The following is a 10,023-nucleotide window of genomic DNA, read 5'->3' as shown; positions in this document are numbered from 1 at the left end:
TTCTCCTAGTTTAAAATTCCATACAGTTTCTTCATTGTGAGCTGTTTGAGATAGTCTGAATGCATATTTCCTCTGACAAAACGTGTGCTGCAAATGCCTTGTCGCAAGTGGGTCAACTTCACATGCAATCTAAATCTTGTCTTGTTAAATCACCCTGGTCTTACTTGTGATTGCTGATGGTTATCAAACATTTGAAGAAATTTGGCACATGTGGCCAAAATGTCAAGTGTCCACTTCTCTTGTGTGGCAGCATTGACTCAAACTGCATACTTTCAAATGTATTGAAAAAACATCTCCACTGAAAATGCCAAACTCTTCAGAACAAAAACAAACCATTTACCTTTGAAGTTTTTTTTAAATGTCAGGACCATTCGATATTTCTTTTCCGACTTTTAAACTCAATACCTTTCTCTATTAAATTTCAAACGCTCTAGTTCTCTTTCTCAACTGTTTCAACAGAGTTCTCCTTACAACAACAAGCCACAATGCATTTTTCCTTGCGTTTGATCAAAAGTATAGGAAACATTTGCTTTGAGCACTCTTTTCTATACATTCCCCCTTTGAAAATATTTGGAGAACAAATGAATAATTCCTCTTGTATTTCACAAACTACACATGTGTTTGAACACATCTGTTAACCACATCCCTTGCCACGTGTGTGATATTTATTGAGGCATATACATTCTGAGCTCTTGGGATGTTCATTATTCATACCACTGCAACTGACAGGTACTTAAACTTTCTGTAATTGAAACTGTTATACTGCCTGTCTTTTCTTATCACATCAAAGAGAAGAAAAGTCTACATATGTGGAAAGGTAAGAAAATAGAACTTTTAAACAAATAACTTATAGGATATTGGTAATCACCAGCAAGAATACAATATATTGCCCATCTCTAATTGCCCCATTGAAGGTATTCAACGGCCTCCTTGAGCTGCTGCAGTCTGTGTGTGGTAAGTACACCGAAAGTGCTGTTATGAAGGGATAGAGGAACTGTCATATAGCTCTAAGAACAATATATGACTTGAAAGAGAACAGTGGTAACAGTGCATCTGTTGCCTTTGTGGTGGAGCACTCAGCTATGAAAGGTGTTGCTGATTAAGTCTTGGTAAATGCCCACAGTTCATCTTGTAGATGGTACACATGCAGTCACAGTGCACCAAAGGTGGAAGCACATGAGTGTTTGAGGTGATGAACTGGGTGCCAATCCAAAGGACTGCTTTTCCCTAGATGGTGGTAAGCTTCTTGAATGTAGCTGAAGTGTCACCCATCCCAGGCAGATGTGTCATGTTCTTGAGTTGTTCCTTGCAGGTGGATAGAATGACTTTGAGGATTCAAAATGGGAGTCATGGGTACTGGGCAATCCCCACTGTCTACTGACGAAGTGGCAGTCCTTGCTGAAGCAGCTTGTTGGGCCTAAGTAATTGTTGAAAATGTGTTGCTGGTTAAAGCACAGCAAACCAGCAACACATTTTCAGCTGTGATCTCCAGCATCTGCAGACCTCATTTTTTACTCTAAGTAATTGTTCTAAAAAACTCCAGCAATGATACCACAGGCCTGAGCTGATTGAATTCTGACAACTGCAATAATTTTCCATTTTCAAAATTAGGATGCCAGCCAGTGGAAACTTTAACCCCTGGTTCCCATTGACTTCAATTTTGCAAGGTTTGTAGTGTCAAATGGTATGTTGATGTCAAGGATACTCACTCTTTCCTCACCTCTAAAAATCTGTTCCTTTATCCATGTTTGGTTCAAGGTTATAATCAGGTCTGGATGGTCCTTACAAAAGTGGAACTGAACATTGGCCAGCAGGTATTGTTTTGTAGGTATCACTTGAAAGTACTGTCAATATCCCTCTCCTGTTCCTTCCCCAATGACTGAGAGTGTGTCTCTGTCTGCTTGAGTGGGAATTAGTGCAAGTTTCAGTTTGAGCCTAGAACATAGAACATAGAAAAATACAGCGCAGTACAGGCCCTTTGGCCCTCGATGTTGCGCCGATCCAAGCCCACCTAACCTACACTAGTCCACTATCCTCCATATGCCTATCCAATACCCGTTTAAATGCCCATAAAGAGGGAGAGTCCACCACTGCTACTGGCAGGGCATTCCATGAACTCACGACTCGCTGAGTAAAGAATCTACCCCTAACATCTGTCCTATACCTACCTCCCTTAATTTATAGCTGACTCCATATGTGGAAAAAGGTTCTCATGGTCAACCCTATCTAAACCCCTAATCATCTTGTAATCATCAGCTTCTATTATATAACAGCACAAATATTTCATACAAATGAACGGAAGTCTGACTTTAACAAGTCTGATTTTGCTCTGTTACTCTGTAATCCAGTTGACAATGAGAACATATTGGAGTTCCAACATTCTGATAATTGTTAGCAGCACCAGGTGACTTGTCTCATCATCCAGCAATGATACATTACACTGTGAGGTTAACGGTCGAGCAAGAATTCAGTAAAGGCTAGTTTTATATATAAAACAAACACACGATCGACTTATTTCATTGCCTTTCCCCTCATCATTATTTAACCGTTTCTAAGTTCGCACAAAACAAATTGGCTTCACTGTTAACTTGGGGTTAACTGCCTTCTGGAAACTGAAATATAGCAATTGCAAAACAATTAAAGTAGGCACTGTGTACAAACTTTCTAACTCTGAGACCTCGACTTGCGAGGGGAGGGAAGAATGAAATTCTAGATTCATTTGGGAGAAGTGGGAGAAAAGGCATGAATAGGAAAACAAGAGGTAAAAAATGATTTGTGACTTAATTTGCATGATTTGCTACTTTGTGTCTGGAGTTTCAGATTCTCAATTGCTTAGATCTTTTTGAGTTGCAACTTCAAGAGACACTCATTTGCGCACATGCCAAGAACACAATAATGAATGTTTTTGATCAAAAACACTGTCGCATTTTATAAACCGTACACTCGGTTTGGAATTTTTGTTTTTATTTTGCTGTAAAAGTCAAGCTCAATAGCAGCACGGTGGCTCACTGCTGCCTCATAGCACCAGGCATCTAGTTCGATTCCAGCCTCGACTAGCTGTCTGCGTGGCGTTTGCGCCTTCTCCCCGTATCTGCATGGGTTTCCTTTGCTTTCCTCCCACAATTCAAAGACATGCAGTTTAGGTGAATTGGCCATGCTAAATTGCCTATAGTGTTCAGGGATGTCTAGGTTAGCTGCATTAGTCGGGGATAAGTATAGGGTTGGGAAATGGGTCTGGGTGGGTTACTCTTCGGAGGGTCAGTGTGGACTTGTTGGGCCGAATGACCTGTTTCCACACAGATTAGATTGTAGATTTTGACTGCTGAAATAAATATTCGTATTAATAGAATAACAGTCAGTTAATTCTTAGTTCTGTTATCACTTGGTGAAATTTAAACAAAAAGTCACCCTCACCTTAACAACTAGCAAACATTAAAAAAGAAACTGCTGTAATTCTAGCATTTCCAGTTTGCAATTTTGTCAATCTCATTCATCTCCAGTTTTTTTTCTGATCTTCAGACCAATATAACATGCATTCCTTTCAACGATTATCTCTTCGTTTATACTGTAGTCATAGTCATAGAGACATACAAGATAGAGGCATACAAGACAATCAGAGGGTTAGATAGGGTGGACAGGGAGAGCCTTTTTCCAAGTATGGGAACGGCAAACATGAGGGGACACAACTTTAAAGTGAGGGGAGATAGATATAGGATAGATGTCAAAGGTAGTTTCTTTACTCAGAGAGTAGTAAGGGTATGGAATGCTTTGTCTACAACGGTAGTAGATTCGCCAAGTTTAAGTGCTTTTAAGTCGTCATTGGACAGGCACATGGACGTACATGGAATAGTAGGTGGGATGGGCTTCAGATGACAGGGTGGCACAACATCGAGGGCCGAAGGGCCTGTACTGCGCTGTAATGTCCTATGTTCTATGTTCTATGTACAGCATGGAAACAGACCCTTCGGTCCAACCCGTCCATGCCGACCAGATATCCCAACCCAATCTAGTCTCACCTGCCAGCACCCGGCCCATATCCCTCCAAACCCTTCCTATTCACATACCCATCCAAATGCCTCTTAAATGTTGCAATTGTACCAGCCTCCACCACTTCCTCTGGCAGCTCATTCCATACACGTACCACCCTCTATGTGAAAAAGTGTCAACAACTCTTTCTAGGATCCTTCTCAATTTTTTCTCTCTGTCTGCCCATTATTTCTGTCCAAACTTTCTCACATCTTTCAATGTGTCTAGCTCACTCTTACAGTGACAGCCCTGACTGCTGTCTTGTTGCCTTGCATCTGCCCTCATGCTCCCTGTCATTTCTCTTGCTCCCTTGTTAAACTAATGTTCTTCCATCAATTTCACGCAATCTATCATCCTTGACTCACTTTCTCTGCATTTGTAGTTTCCTCCATGAAGTGTGCCCTCTGTCATCATTGTTGTCGGCTACCATTTCCCCCTGGAGATTCTCTATTGAGGCTGGATTTTTTTTCTCTCCAGATTTTACATTCCGGATCCACCAAATGCCCCTCAATCCCTGCAAGAGCCAGTCATTTCGGTTGCGCTAGGCTTGACATTTGGAGTAAGGCAACAGCTGGTCACATTTCTGTGTCCGGGGCGAGAGAGAATCAGGCTCGATTTCTCACTCAGTACTATTAATGATTCCAACTGGGAAGCGTGTGTGTGCGTGTGTTAGTCACAAAACATCGTGAGGTCAAGTAACTTGGCATTCCTGACTCGAAATGTCAAGTCTGTTTCTCTCTTCACAGGGTGCTACCAGAAATACTGAGTCTCTTCAGCATTCTTTGGGTTTGTTTCAGTTGATGGTTGCATAAAGTATCCAAGAGGGAGAGCGTGGCTCTTTATATAGTTTATAAAACAGCTTTACAATCAATCTAAGTTTATAAATAGCAGCAAGACGCCTCTGCAACTCACACCTCCAGGAATTGCTGACTCCAGACTTGGAGAGGTGTGTGTCTGCACGCTGTCCTGGAGCACGGGTGCGCGCGCCGACAAGCTTTGTGCGCGCTCCCGTGCGAGCAAGCTGCTGCTTTTGGTGACATTTGGAGGTGACTGGGGCTGGCTGGAGCAAGGCAGACTGGCTGCGGGCTGTGGAGTGTGCAGTGCCTGCTCATTGCTTCTGCAGTCTTCCCCCTCCACTTCAAGCTCTGTGTGTATGCGGGTGGCAGAGAAAAGGGACAAATCCTTCCTCCCATCCCCACGTCTTGATCTGACTCAGGGGGAGGCCAAATAAAAAGGTGCATGTCAAGAAAGGTAGGCTTTGTTTCACAAACGTTTGGTGAGTTATAGTCTCCTGACTCCGGGGCGTCAAGGCTGTTGTCAAATTGAATTAATTTGTGATGCTCTTAAAACTCTCCAGCGGAATTCAGATAATAGAAGAAGTGAGGGTGAGATTTTCTTGCTAGGTGTCCTGCTCGGGGAACGGGCGTTGTGGTAGCTTGCGAGCAATTTTTCGAAAGCTCTTGAGTATTTTCAGGGTCACCCCCAGAGGAACGCACGCCCCAAATCTCCCTTTTCAGTTTCGCCCAACGAGCGAAAAAAGGCTGATTTTAAAATCCCGCCACCGTGCAAGCGATCTTGCTATCGATGTTTGCGAGTCCTTTCCAACTGGTTCAAAGTGGAAACTTCTTTCGCATCTAGAAGTATGCTACTGACTGAGGTAAACTCTTTGACTTTTAGCTCACAAGCGCCTGCCTGCTCCTCATCTGATGGGTTTGCATTGTCATGAGGGCGCATCGTCGTGAAGTTAAAGCAACAGTGGTTGGCAAAGTAGGGATATGGTCTGAATTTTTACCAAAGTCATCTGAAGTAGCAGTTTCGGGGAGTTTCATGGAGGGATCTTCACCCAGACCCCACAATCTTGCACTTGCTCATAGAGGCAGCCTGTTGTGTATACGTTGAGTCATCTGGAAGAAATGGCATTAAAATGATGACCTCCTGTGCATCTTGAGGGGGTTCCTCACCTACAACATCTTCATGCAGAGGCTGCTTCGCAGCTGTTAGACACTGAAGTGAGTCCCACTTGCTGGTACATCTGTTTCCTTCTCAATTTCTGACGGTGGAGACAGCATGAAGAAAAACACTTGGCTTTATTATTAGGGGCGTTGAGTACAAGAGAAAGGAGGTGATGTCGAACTTGTAAAAGATGTTTGTTAGATCTTATTGGAACTGTTCTGGGCACCACATTAGCTAAAGGATGTGAATGCATTGGAGAGAGTATAGAAGGGGCTATAGGCAGAGGCTGAATCAGCTGGGACTGTTTTCTAGAAGTGTCGGAGGCTGAGGGATAGTGGTCTATAAAATTATGAGGGGAATGGTCTTTGCCCTGGGATGGGGGAGTCCAGAACTGGAGGGTACAGGTTTAGGGTAAGAGAAAAGATTTAAAAGGGCCCTCAGGGGCAATATTTTCATGCAAAGGTGGTGCGTGTATGGAATGAGCCGCCAGAGGAAGTGGTGGAGCCTGGTACAATAACAACATTCAAAAGGCATCTGGATGGCTATATGAATAGGGAGGGTTTGGAGGGACATGGGCCAAGTGCTGGATTAATTTAGGATATCCACTTGGCATGAACGAGTTGGACCAAAGGATCTGTTTTTATGTTGTGCATCTCTATAATCTGTTACTCTAAGTGGCCTACAAGAATGGTTCCAAGGACACGGGACTTCAGTTATGAAGATAGATTGAAGAAGTTGAGACTGTTCTCCTTGGAGAGAAGAAGGTTGAGAGGAGATCCAATTGAGGTTTTCAAAATCATGAGAAGGCTGGATCGAGTGGGTTGGCAGAAACTCTTCCTGCTCATAAAAGGAGCAAGCACGAGAGGGCGTCGAATTAAACTGTCGAGAGAGTGGTGCTGGAGAAACACAGCAGGACAGGCAGCATCGGCGAAGCAGGAGAATCAACATTTTGGGCCTCATTCCTTATGCCCGAAATGTCAACTGTCCTGCTCCTCGAATACTGCCTGACCTGCTGTGCCTTTCCAGCACCACCCTCACAACTCTGATCTCCAGCATCTGCTGCCCTCACTTTCTCCGAGTAGATTTAAACTGATCAAAAAAGGAAGCGAGGGTAAAGTGAGGAAAAGCTTTTTCACTCAGCAAGTAGTTCATAGATTCTGAGAGTCCCCACAGTGGGAGTGGGGAAGCAGGCTCTTCAACCCATGGAGTCCATATGGATTCTGCAAAGAGCATCCCACCCAGACTCCCCTACCCTCTCCCTGTAATCCTGCATTTCCCATGGCAAATCCACCTAGCCTGCAAGTCCCTGGACACTATGGGACAATTTAGCATCTTTGGACTGTGGGAGGAAACCCCAGTACCTAGAGAAATCCGTGCAGACACTGGGAGAACGTGCAGACTCCACACAGACAGTTGCCTAAAGCTGGAATTGAATCTGGGTCCTGAGCACTGTGAGGTAGCAGTACTAGCCAGTGAGCCATGTAGTTAGGTTAGGCAATGCACTGCCTTGGAAGTATGGCAGAGGCAGGTTCAGTTGAGCCATTCAAAAAGGTATTGGAATATTATTTGGATAAAAGTAATGTGCAAGGGTAGCTGTAAAAAAAATCAGGAAGTTGGCACTAGGTAATGATGCTCATTTAATTTGCCAGTGAAAGCATGAAAACTGAGTGGCCCCGTTCTGCACTGTCACACTTGTGTGATTCTGTGAATATTGGAGCTTCTGTTTTCTTGACATTGAGAATCTAATTTTTCTAATCTCACCATATTTTCCCAATTGGCTTGCCATACCTCTAATTCACAGGCTGGGAAAAATCCAGCTCTATATGATCTCTGACTTCTCCATTGAGGGGAACACGATCTGTTTGACAGATGGGTTTCCTCTGTCATCTGATACAGAGTGAGAAGAATCCCAGCTTCATCCAAACTTATTAGTAAACCGAGTGTTCAAATGTTCTCTGTAAAAACAACTTCACAGTGGAGCGTTAACTTGGTGTCAACCTTCCATTATCAATTCGCCAATGTTTCTAACTTGAACTGACTTGACACCAAAGTGAACTCATTGCCCCTCTCTCATACTTGACATTGCTGTTGATGAAATAACATGACAGTTGCAAGTTGAATCTCTTCCTGGTTAGATAGCAAATTCCAGGATGTGTGGTGAGCATCAAACTATGAATGTGTTGTCATCATTTCCCTCATTGCAATCTGAGCATTCACTGTTTCCCATCTAACAGCTTGATATGCAAGAATGACCTGGATATTGTCACATATTTCTTCAAAAGTTCTGAAAAGTTTGTGATTAAAAAAGGTTGATCTCTGATCTGTTGAAATGAATAGTAAATCCTGTTGAAGCAAATTGGATCACTAGGTCTGTTAAGAATTTATTTTGTGTGCTCATGATGTGAAAACAGTTTTTAAAAAATGTTATGCACTATCACAGCAGAAGTGATTTATGCTATCTAATGTTTTTGGTCTTTGACATAGCATCAGTTTTGTTTTTTACCTCATTTCCAGCACCTGCTTTTGGCTCGCTTTTGTTGCCCTCTAAATCTGGACAGTATTAAAACATGAAAGCTGAGTTAACTACGTCGCACAAAAATATTGGCTGATATGACATGTGTTAGAGTTAACATGACAAATGATAAGTACGCATTCTCACGTTGCATCAGTTGATTTTTGGGATTTGTCGTTCATGCATTTGACCTTATGAGTGCAAGCTGGAAAGTTTTGGTAATGTGCTTTTTTTTCAGTCTTGTTTCACAGCAAGTTATGTGCATCCTAAATTACCCCAAGACAACTGCTGCGTTCTATTAAAGGTAACACATAGCTTTCTGTTGTGAAGTTTTAGTCTTTAAGCAGGGTGAGGAGAGGAAGGGAGCTGGGTACTTTTGCAGGGTGTGGTTCATTGCATGTAGGATAAAGAAGCAAATGCTAGCAGTCATGCAGCTAGAACTCAACTACTTCTGCTTTTAACTCGTGTGTTTTCAAGTGGAAGAGAACCACCAAGGGGCAAACGTTCTGAGATTTACATAAACAAGAAGCTAATTGACTATTAGTTTTAGCCATGGACTCTGGTTTGAACTGCCAGTGTGCAGATTTCCCAGGCTGCCTGTAACTTGCCAGACTCAGCAAGGTGGGAGGACAGTGAGGGTTGAAGGGAATTGGTAATTGACAGGTTGGAAAGTCTTTTTCATGCAGAGCTGTATTAGCTGCTGTTTTGCTCAAGCGAAAGGCTTTAGTTTACATGATTTATTCTGAGACAGAGCCTTTATTGCATTTAAAGTGGTTTTCAAGACTTTGGAGGTAATTTCTACTGCCTTACATTTTTTTTTGGCTTTGATCTCCTCTTCCTGGCTCTTAATCATTGGAGCAGCCTATGAGGGGAAACAAGATAAGCAGCACCAAAAGGCCTACCATCTGCCTTCTCCTCAATCTCCTCCCATTCCACAGGACTGAGGGGATGCCCATAGAGCTCCAATCCACTGGAGATGATGCCCTTCTGTATAGGATACACAGGCAGATGTTTAGCTTTCCAGAATCTACTGTTTTTGCATTTGGCCTTTGTTGATGTCTAGAAACCAAGTCGCTTTCCAAGGCGAGAGGAGTACAAGCACCTTGAGAACTCTGCTTCTGTCCTGTTTCTTCATCTTCCCTCTCATGGCCTACCTGCACTTACTCATTCACAGGAGATGGACTTTATGGGGGAACGAATGTGTTTATTGCACATCTCTAAATGCCCCTGAGAAGTTGGTGGTGAGCTGCTTTCCTCAAATGCTACAGTTCAGGTGATGATAAAACATCACTTCAAACATCTCGATATTCAATTCCATCTGCCACTTATCTGACCGCTCTGGCCACCTATCTATGTCCTATTGTACTGATCAGCAACATCTTTACTGTTTACCACAGCCCTGTTTTATCTAATTAATAAATTATGACATTTTATTCCATATTCTGATATCCAAGTCATTTATATATCACTGAAAAACACAATGATCCCAGTGTTGAACCTTCATAAATACTACAGTATACCATTCTCTGGTT

General features: G+C 42.8%; 1 protein-coding gene across 2 annotated transcripts in view; it reads left to right on the top strand.

Annotated features, from left to right (window-relative positions):
* Nucleotides 1-5,108: 5,108 nt before the first annotated feature.
* LOC132818130 (spectrin beta chain, non-erythrocytic 1-like) overlaps nt 5,109-10,023 on the top strand; it is a 269,507-nt gene continuing 264,592 nt past the window's right edge. The window contains exon 1 of one of the 2 annotated variants that reach the window (XM_060828851.1): nt 5,109-5,261. The gene's annotated coding sequence lies outside the window, so the exon portion shown is untranslated. Of the gene's footprint in view, nt 5,278-10,023 lie in introns of both variants that reach the window. The other variant, XM_060828852.1, reaches the window with a different exon arrangement.

Source organism: Hemiscyllium ocellatum, chromosome 8 (genome assembly GCF_020745735.1).
Source record: "Hemiscyllium ocellatum isolate sHemOce1 chromosome 8, sHemOce1.pat.X.cur, whole genome shotgun sequence".
NCBI classification, from domain to species: domain Eukaryota; kingdom Metazoa; phylum Chordata; class Chondrichthyes; order Orectolobiformes; family Hemiscylliidae; genus Hemiscyllium; species Hemiscyllium ocellatum.
Note: the sequence above shows the minus strand (reverse complement) of the source record. Positions and strands in the feature narration are given on the sequence as shown.